The following is a 10,865-nucleotide window of genomic DNA, read 5'->3' as shown; positions in this document are numbered from 1 at the left end:
TAGTATAGTATAGTGCATGATAATATTCATTATTTCTTGTCATTTTTAAGAAATATCGCTGATCAACCCATATTTTTAATAAAAGTCTGAATATTAAAAATAATCATGAAATAATTTTGATATGAAATATACACACCAGGTGGTGTTATAAAGGGTGATTTTTTTGAGGTTAGGATTTTCATGTATTAGTATTTGACAGATCACGCGGGATTTCAGACATGGTGTCAAAGAGAAGGATGCTCAGTATGCTTTGACATTTCATCATGAATAGACTTACTAACAAGCAACGCTTGCAATTTTCAGTGAATGGGCCCTAGAAAAGTTGGCAGAAAATCCGCTTTTTTATCGACAAATTTTGTTCAGCGATGAGGCTCATTTCTGGTTAAATGGCTACGTAAATAAGCAAAATTGCCGCATTTGGAGTGAAGAGCAACCAGAAGCCGTTCAAGAACTGCCCATGCATCCCGAAAAATGCACTGTTTGGTGTGGTTTGTACGATGGTGGAATCATTGGACCGTATTTTTTCAAAGATGCTGTTGGACGCAACGTTACGGTCAATGGCGATCGCTATCGTTCAATGCTAACAAACTTTTTGTTGCCAAAAATGGAAGAACTGAACTTGGTTGACATGTGGTTTCAACAAGATGGTGCTACATGCCACACAGCTCGCGATTCTATGGCCATTTTGAGGGAAAACTTCGGAGAACAATTCATCTCAAGGAATGGACCGGTAAGTTGGCCACCAAGATCATGCGATTTGACGCCTTAAGACTATTTTTTGTGGGGCTACGTCAAGTCTAAAGTCTACACAAATAAGCCAGCAACTATTCCAGCTTTGGAAGACAACATTTCCGAAGAAATTCGGGCTATTCCGGCCGAAATGCTCGAAAAAGTTACCCAAAATTGGACTTTCCGAATGGACCACCTAAGACGCAGCCGCGGTCAACATTTAAATGAAATTATCTTCAAAAAGTAAATGTCATGGACCAATCTAAAGTTTCAAATAAAGAATCGATGAGATTTTGCAAATTTTATGCATTTTTATTTTTTAAGTTCTCAAGCTGTTAAAAAATCACCGTTTAGAAACAAAAATTGGCAAAATATGGACCCGATAGGTGCCGCTAGTATAAATTTTACATTCGATCATTTTAGTTATGGAATTTTAATTTAAAAAAAGAGGGTGCCGATTTGTCTTGCTTAAAAGTTTGTAGGTTTTCGTGTTGGGTTAAAAAATTTGTCAGTTGAATTATTCTAATTTAAAATTATTAACAATTTTTTTCATATAAAGAAATAGTTTAGTTTCTAGTTTTGTTAAACAGATTTTTAGTCGAAAACAACTTTTCTTAAATTTTTATAAATTGGATAAATGCAATTAATTTGAGAGATATCAAAACCGAACATAATTTTTTTTTTTTATTTGGAAACTATTTTTGTAGATTTTATTTTTTTATGAAAACTGTTGGATTTTAAAGAAAAACTACCGAATATTGAAGGCAATATTTTCTGTGGAATAAAAAAAAAGTTTGAAGACAATATTTTTAATTTTTGAAAAGCTTTTTGAGTCGAAAGTAAATTGTTGCCAAGTTTTAGTATTAGGTTTTTATTTTTTTGTAAAAAAAAACTGTCAAATAGAATTTTCTCAAAATTTTATTGAATGTTAACAACAATATTTTTTAAAAGATAAAAGTAGTTAAAAGCCAATGTCTCAAAGTTTTGAAAAAATATTTGAGTCGAAATTCAATTTTTACCAACTTTGAGTTTTGTTTTTTTTTTTTATTTTTAATTTTTCTCAAAATTTTACCAGATGTTAAAAACGTTATTTTTTCGCTGCATTCCCATTGAATTTTTCAAATATGCCAATGGTGATTTATTATAAAGGGTGTCCCAAAATTAACGCAAGATTTGAAATAAATAGAAAACGCCGTTTTTAGTCTTTTGATAGTCATATTTTTATTGACTCGTAAAGTACATAGGATAGGGTTATGTATGGAATAACACATCGGACAAATGGCCTCCACGGCTTTGCATGCACATGCGCACTCTTTTGTTGAAATTTTCCATAACCATTCTGCATAAATGTGGCTAAATTTCGTTGATGCAGCGTTGAATCTCCTCCTTTAATGCACGGGTGGTTGTGGGCTTGTTGACATAGACTTGTGATTTCAAATAACCCCATAAAAAGAAGTCTAATGGTGTTAAATCACACGATCTAGGAGGCCAATTTTGATCACCGAAACGAGAGAGTACACGACCTGGAAATGTCTTATGCAGTAATTGAATTGTTTCACGGTCTGTATGACATGTGGCACCGTCTTGTTGAAACCACATATTGGACATATCAATATCATCCAATTTTGGCAGAAAGAACTGTGTAATCATGTCGCGATATCGAGCACCAGTAACAGTCACTGCTTGACCAGCATCATTTTCAAAAAAAAATAGGGCCCAATTATGCCTCCAGCCCAAAATCCACACCATACAGTCAAGCGTTGTGGATGCATTTGTTTTTCGACAATCACATGTGGGTTCTCCGAACCCCAAATGCGGCAATTTTGGCGATTGACAAAGCCATCAAGATGAAAATGTGCTTCATCGCTTAGGATGATTTTGCTCGAAAAATCAGGGTCCATTTGTTGATGTTCAATAATCCATTCAACGAACTCTCTTCTCTGTCCATGGTCATTAGGCTTCAAGTGTTGTGTTAATTGAATTTTGTAAGCATGAAGACACAGATCTTTGGTGAGTATATATATGAAATTTTCGAACTGCAGCCGCCAAGCTTTCATTATTTTTGAAATATTCTTTAATAATGAAGACACGTTGTTCTATCTTGTAACACTCCATTTTTAATAACCCTATACTGTTAGCTGTCAAATTGCCTTTTTTTAGGGTTGCCAACACTTCACTGCACAAATGGCGGCAAATTCAAATCTTGCGTTAATTTTGGGACACCCTTTAAATGCCTACCAAAGAACTAAATCGAATATTTGAAACTGGAGACGTCCCTATGAGCTTCCAGCAGATCGTAATCTTTATAATCCTTAAAAAAGGAGACCCCAATCATGTTGATAATTAAAGAGGCATTTCATTTTTAAACTCATCGCTAAAAATATTAATGGGGGTTATGGCAAATCGTTTTAGGAGTTGGACTTCACTAAACAGATGCTTAAGCAGGATTCCGTGAGAACTACTAGACCATTGATCAAATCTTCATTGAGAATACGACAGCGCAGACATTTATTAGAGAAAAAAGAAAGCTCTATGCGTTTTTTGTGGGCCTAAAAGCTGCATTTGATACGGTGGACAGAAGTGCACTTTTTTTTATAAATTGTACAATATAGGTCTATCAAGAAAATTTGGCAACTTTACTGAAAAATTGTAGGAACAAACGACTTCTGCTGTTTACGACGATAGCCAACTGTCAATTTTATTTTTGAAACGGTTGCAGTTCCTTATTAAAGTTTTGATGTAAGCAGATGATTTGGTGCTTCTTGCGGACACACCAGAACGTTAACAGCGAATGATTAATCAGCTGAAAAAATACTGTGCAGAATGTAAACATAAATAAATCCAAAACGATGGTGTTTAGAAAAGGAGGTGGGTGCTACGCTGGAATGAGAAGTGGTTTTTTGATTGACATGAATTAGAAACAGTAAAGTCATATAAATACTTGGGAATAAATATCTGCTGCAACATGAACATGGGACAACAATTTCAGGAGGAGCTATCTTCATCTAAATCAGCTATAAGTTCCGCATGGAAAAACTGTCTGGAAGATAAACATATATCGATGAGAATCAAATACCCATTATTTCAGGCAGGCAATAATGCTATATGGAGCTCAAGTGTGGGGATACAAATCATACGATACAGTAGAAAAACTGCTCCGATTTTTCTTAAAGCGAATTTTCAAGCTTCCACAATCCTCATCAAACTATATGCTATTTGTTGAAACAGGAATCTCACCTTTATTCATAGAAACATTGCGACTTCATTTCAACTTCATTGCGAAAACTATGGTACTGGACGGAGAAAGGTTGACCAAACGAATAGTAAGTTACGTGATAGAGAACAGAATATTGTTTTATGAACATTGGAAAGCACTCGCAGAGTTCGCTGGTCACACTTTAAGAGTCACTATGGATAATATCCATCAATGGAAGGAAGAGTTCGATAATTTAATTAAAGCGGTGAATGAAAAAATGCGAGCGGAAAGCATTAAAACAGCACTAACTTCAACCCATCGCGAAATATATGCCAGCTTAAAACATAATCTTTGCGCAAACAACTATTTTAATGAAAAATACTCAACTGACACAATATCTACTGTTTTTAAAACCAGAGGAGAAATTATGGACTTTAACTTTAACACCACAGAGAAGATTTGCTAATTTTCTGCACTATTTGTAACATGCGTGAAATGGAAAACATTTATCACTTCCTGGAAAGATGTCCTGTCTTAAAGGAGTTCAGGATTCAAAAATGATTTAAAATGGCACTGACTGGGAAAAATTGCACAACTATTGTCAACAAGCATCGGAATATAGAAGAGCTGTAATTGAAGAAAATTTTTAACATACCTCTTACAATATTTTTTTATGCACATTTTGTTAAACTCGGACAGACGGTATAGTCATGTCTTAAAATTAAAGAATAATACTTTTTTGTAAACTTAAATTTGAAAAATGAACAGTAAATCTATCTATCTATCTATCTATTTTTCGCTGCAAAAAATTGTTTTGGAGATAAAATCATTTTTTATTCGTAAAATTTTTGAGGTGACACATTTTTTTAAGTGTTTTTGATTTATAAAAAACCGCTAATGGGATTTTTTTCAAAAAGTATGTTGGTTTGGTATTACATTACAATATATAATATAAAATTTAATTAAAGCCTCTAGAGTTTTTGGTTCGTGAGATATTTAGGGTTAACCAAAAATTTCACCTTTTTTTAAATTGCTATGGAGCCCTTTCTGCATCTTTTTGCCTTATTATCTGTATAATAAAATTTATTTGAAATCGATATCTCTTCTGGTTTTTGAGCTATGTACGACGGACGTACGAAAGTACGTACACAAGCACGCACAGACATCTTTCTAAACATCTTTTATTTCGACTTTAGAGAAGTGTCAACATTTTCAATTAAAAAATTGGACCTATTACAATAACTTCTTATGGGAAGTTAAAAATTTGAGATCACGACTTCCAGCTAATTTTAAATTACAAGAAATATTGTTTTCAACATTCGGACAAATTTTGAGAAAAACTGAATTAACAGTTTTTTTTTAACAAAAAATAAAAACCTTAACAAAAAAATTAATAAAAGTTGGTAAAAATTGATTTTCGACTCAAATATCTTTCCAAACTTTAAGACAAAAAAAATTTGTTTTCGACTAAAAATCTTTTTAACAAAACTAGATTTTAAAAATAAACTAACTCTTTATCTACAAAATATTGTTGGTAATCTTAAAGCTTTTAAGAATAATTGAACTAACAACAATTTTTTCAACCCAACCCCACAAACTTTTAAGCAAGACAAATCGACAAACTGGATGGGAAGTTATCAGTGTGAATCTAATTCCAGCCTCTTTTTTTATAGAATCATTTATTCGCCAAATCTTGAAAAGTTTTGTTTTTAGAAAAACAGATTTTTTAACTTGTCCTAAAATCAACCTTTTGGTGGTTGAGTCTATCTTTTAGGCTATTCCAAAATTTTTTGAATAAATGTTGCAATATTTTTAGAAAAAAGATAATTAGACACAATTACTTCATCAATTTCTCACCACACGTTGAAAAGCATTCTAAATTAAAAAAAAAATCAAATCTTAAATCACGACAGTGTCAAAGATCCCAAGTTACCCAAGCCGATCCAAAATCGACGTAACTGAAGTGGCTCACTTATACAATGACAAAAAAAATCAGTTCCAATCGTGTTCCATGCTCCAAAAAAAAATGAATTTTTGAAGGAAATCTGCTTTAGCTAAATTGGAGAGGAAGAGATTTGTGGACATTTGAAAAGTTTCTGCTTTGGGTTTTGAACTTCATATGGAAAATCATGGACGTTACTCAGCTCTTGCAATTCATCAGATGGTATTTTATTTTATATAAGTTCTAATAATAAAGTTGCTTTTATATTACTCCTATGAATTGCGTTTTTTAGATACAAATTTAAGGCCAGTTATATACTGGCTGCCGATAAAATCTAATGCTTGAATGGATATTTTACTGATTACGAATGCAAATTATGTACTGATCGATTGTATATCACTAAAAGATTGTTTTTGTTTTAAAATTCTATTTTCCTGACTGATTTGTGTTTCAATTATACAAAAAATTGTCAGATGGATTTTAATGAAGAAACCTGTTTTTCAATGAAAGAAATCTTTAATTATCGCTATAAACAACCATTAAAATAGAACAGTAAAATCTATAACCGGGCACTTAAGGCTATCATTTAAATCAATTGGAAAATGTGTGTCAATGGGTATTTAATTATGTATGTTTCCTTTTGATTAGAAATACAAACTAAATTTTCTTGAATTAGAAATTAACGAAAGATATTTCGAGAAAAAAAGTTAAAGAACTGTTATTTGTTTAAATTCATTTTTGTATTCTCCTGGCCGAAATTCACTTTCCTGTAAAGTTCGACAAATTTGAGGTTCATTTTTACACAATTCCAATGACAGATTTCTGTCAAAAAATTTCAATGATTTTTTTTCAATAATTAGAAATTTTTTTTCTTTAGGTAGAAAAATAGCTTTTTCATTTTAAAATGTTTCGTGTCAAAATCTTTCGTGATAAATTACAATGATTAGAACAAACTGTCAAACTCAATGCGCATTACACATACGATCCACATTTCAAGGAAGTGTAAAATCGTTTTTAATGAACAGCTGATTGTTGATTTCACAATTCGGAACATAAACGTTCCATTTCATTCCAATTTGCCTTGTCACTTTTGGTTTTAATGATCAATTCAAACCCCAAATGAATATGAATAATTGCAATAGGGAAATGTTGGTACAATGACAGAAATATTCAGTTATAGCTATATCTGACCTGTCAAAAAAATTCCAAATAGGGGAATTATTTTTTATTACTATAACTATCCCCCAATTATGGAAGCGAAAGAAAATTCCAGTTCCGTATCGTTTTGAATATTTTGATCTCTAGTCAAAATGTCAAATAAAATAGTGAACGTATTCAGTACCTAAAAAAAATGTATGAATAGACATTCATCAGATACATTTATCCTACTATATAAAATCACTGATCCTTCAAATTATGCAAATAATTGATTAAATACAGTTTGGGATATATACTATTAAATTAAATTAAATTATTAAATTAAATTGGACATTTTTGTTGTCGTGCTAAATATTATTGAAAATAAAAATCAATTTAACTTCATTGACCCTGCTCTAGTTTCAAAGTCTCGTGTCTTTTAACATTTTTATATAATGTTTAAAAAATAATTATAATTATTAATTATTTACACATAAACTTTCTGATAACTGCTTTTATATTTTTAACTAATATCAATAATTATAAACTAAGTACTACATTAACTATACAGATGACATTACAGACTTTAAATAAGTATAATCATTGCATGTACTTATTAACTTTTGATTAAAATTTAAATTTGTAAAAGTGCAAAGTAGTATCTTCTAAAGAATAATGCATATGCATAATTGTGCCGTAATAAACATAAGAATATTAGAAACAAGCTATTTTTAACTTTGTTTACCAAATCGTACCCAAAATTGCGTATAAAACACATCTTCCCCATGAACTATGAACTCCGAATTGTGGATGTTCGCATATTTTACCTTTTCTTTCATGAGCTTTATTTCATTTCGTTGACATCGACGAATTGTCAATTTTGTCTCCAAATTTTCCTCAGCCATGACCTTTCACACAAAAAACAAAACAAAAGTGGTATAATTTTGAGGCAAAGTTACCCGCGAACAATTTATTCGTTTCAGTGTGGATGGTATGTGGAACGCGAAGAGTTTGACAGTTGTAGCAACGTTCTTACGTTCTTATTCAAACTTTCTCCAAAAACAGGCAAATTTAACAGTTTATGGAAGAAGTAATTTCTAACACCAATTTTTAAGAAAGGTAACATTGTGGATGTAAAAACTTAAGGCTCAATGCAAAGCTTTCTTGCATTCCTAAATTGTTTGAACAAGTTGTTTGTGAAAGTTTAGCATTTTTTAGCAAAAATCTTATTTGCGAACAGCAACATACCTTGAAAACGGATCCTATGAGGTACAATTTTGAAATAGTCATTTTGAACCTTTTGTTGCTTAATCTGGCGCTCGCCAAGGAAGAAATCTTCGCCCTTTCTTGTTCATCCTGTTTATTAACGACGTATCGTCTCGTCTACACTAAAGTGAAGTTTTAATTTTTGCTGACGACATGAAGATTTTTAAAATAATAAAGTCCACCTATGATTGTATTCTTTTACAATTACATGCCGACATTGATAGTTTCACATTTTGGTGTGGGTAAAATAGCCTTTCACTCAACCCTTTAAAATGCAGACGGTAGTTTCTAACTCTTTCTTTGTACAACGTATATCACAGCAAAAACTCTGTAGCATCATCACAGTAAAAGATTTTTGTGTTCATTTCTGTTCCAACTTAGAATTTACACATCACATGAATTTAATTGTTAAAAAAGCAAGTTCTATGCTTTCTTGGGAAGACCCTTTTTTAAATTAATTTTATTTAAAACATTTTCTTCTTCTTTCACAACAAATTCAATTCAAAATAATGAGCTTATGACTATTGCTTCTGCTGGCCAAATATCCCTTCAGAATCACCATATATTGTGGCCGTCCGAGCAATTTATAGGCGGGGTTGAGAAGATTCTGAACGACTTCGTGTAGATCCTTATTCCTAGTTCCAGATTCCTACCAAAATCACACTCATCCAGAGCGATCACTGAAGCTGTTATGATGGGCTGCAATTTTTCCATGACTATCTCTTTGGGTTCGTCCTTTAAAGAATCGCCTGGCTTTTCCAAAGGACTGAGGATCTTCTCGATTTTGGCATCGCTGACCATCAAGTGGGCAACAACGATTCGCATATTGTGGAATGTTTTGACGCAAATTTTCCTAGCCCGCTGTGAAATAGCCTCAACCAGAGATTTTTTTCATGCTTATTCTCCTCCATAAATGCACTACTACTTATCGCCTTTTTAATATATCCCAAACCCTTGTAAATTTTTAATTGAACGGAGTTACCGGAAAGTCTTTTTCAAGGTAGTAAGCAAAAGCGTCGAACATATTTGTGGCGACGAGTTCGAAGACGCATCCCTTGGAAAGAATATTACGAACTATGAGCAAGTCTTCCACGTCCTTGGGGTCGTCACGCCAGTAACCATAGTGAATTCTGGTTCTTCGCTTAACAGCCACCGGTCCAAAGTTTCCTTTTTTTCTCTTCCATATTTTGTAAAAAAAAGTAATAATTCTTATTTTTTAAGGACATTGTATAAATAATATTACTTACCCAACGAATTTATTCAAAATGATATATTTGTTTTGACAGCAGCTATCAGCTGTTTTTTTTACATTAATTTGAGGAATGTTTCGAAAAGTGTGTTTGCTTAGTTTAACGTTAAATTGCTACTAGTTTTCGAGAGAGAGAAAAATGTATCGGAAAATTTGAGTTTTGGATGTAGGTTTTCGGCCAAAACCGATAATTTCGCGATTTGTTGAATTTAAGTAGTAAGGTGTGGTCAATACCTGTTATTATCTTGGACTGCAACTCTTAAGTATTTACATTTTCTTATATGAAGTATTTTATATATATATATATTTTTTCCATTTTTAGTTTGGCACAGAATCTCAGAAAACACTGAATAATGTAATTTCTGTTAATGGGTCCGATTTGTCAAATTGAAAATTTTGACATTTCTCGACGTTTCAAGGTCCCTAGAGTCGAAACAAAATATTTTTAGAAAGTTGTGTGTGCGTGGGTGTGGTCTTTTTCAAGGTAGTAAGTTCGTACGTCCGTACGTTCGCGACGTTTGTTCATCCTCCATAGCTCAAGAACCAGAAGAGATATATAGATTTCAAATACATTTTGTTTTATAAGGCAGAAAGGGCACTCAAGAAAATTGCGTGCGTGGTTTTTTTAACATAGCAGTTTGAAAAAAAGGTGAACATTTTGGTTAACCCTAAATATCTTACGAACCAAAAACGCTAGGGACTTGAATTAAATTTTATATAATATATTGTAACGTAATACCAAAGAAATATATTTTTTGAAAAATAATCTATTTAAAATTTTTTTAATAAATCAAAAAAACTGAAAAAAAAATTTGTCACCCCCAAAATTTTACAACTAAAATATGATTTCATCCCCAAAACAATTTTGTGTAACGAAGAATAATGTTTTTGACATCTGATAAAATTTTGAGAAAAATCGAATAGACAGTTTTTTTTTATAACAAATAAAAACCTAAAAAAAACATTACTCAAAGTTGGTAAAAATTGAATATCGATTCAAATATCTTATCAAAAATTAAAAATATTGGCTTCAAACTTATTTTATTTCAGTAATATTCAGTAATTTTTATATAAAAATCCAACAGTTCCTTTTTTCATAAAAAATAAAATCCTCAAAAAATAGTACGCAAATTTGGTAAAAATTGATACGAGTACATAAAGACAAACTTTTAAGTAAGACAAATCGACGGGATGGGAAGTTATCAGTGTGGGTCGCATCCCAGCCTATTTTTTGTTGCTTTATTAAACTGCATTACCGACCAGCATGTTTAAAGCAAAACTCAAACTCACTCAATGACATCTCTGTTCAAATCCAACCGTCACTTCTTATTTAATCTACTCCAATA

The sequence above is a fragment of the Eupeodes corollae genome, chromosome 3 (assembly GCF_945859685.1).
Source record: "Eupeodes corollae chromosome 3, idEupCoro1.1, whole genome shotgun sequence".
Taxonomy (NCBI): domain Eukaryota; kingdom Metazoa; phylum Arthropoda; class Insecta; order Diptera; family Syrphidae; genus Eupeodes; species Eupeodes corollae.
This window is presented reverse-complemented; position numbering follows the sequence as displayed.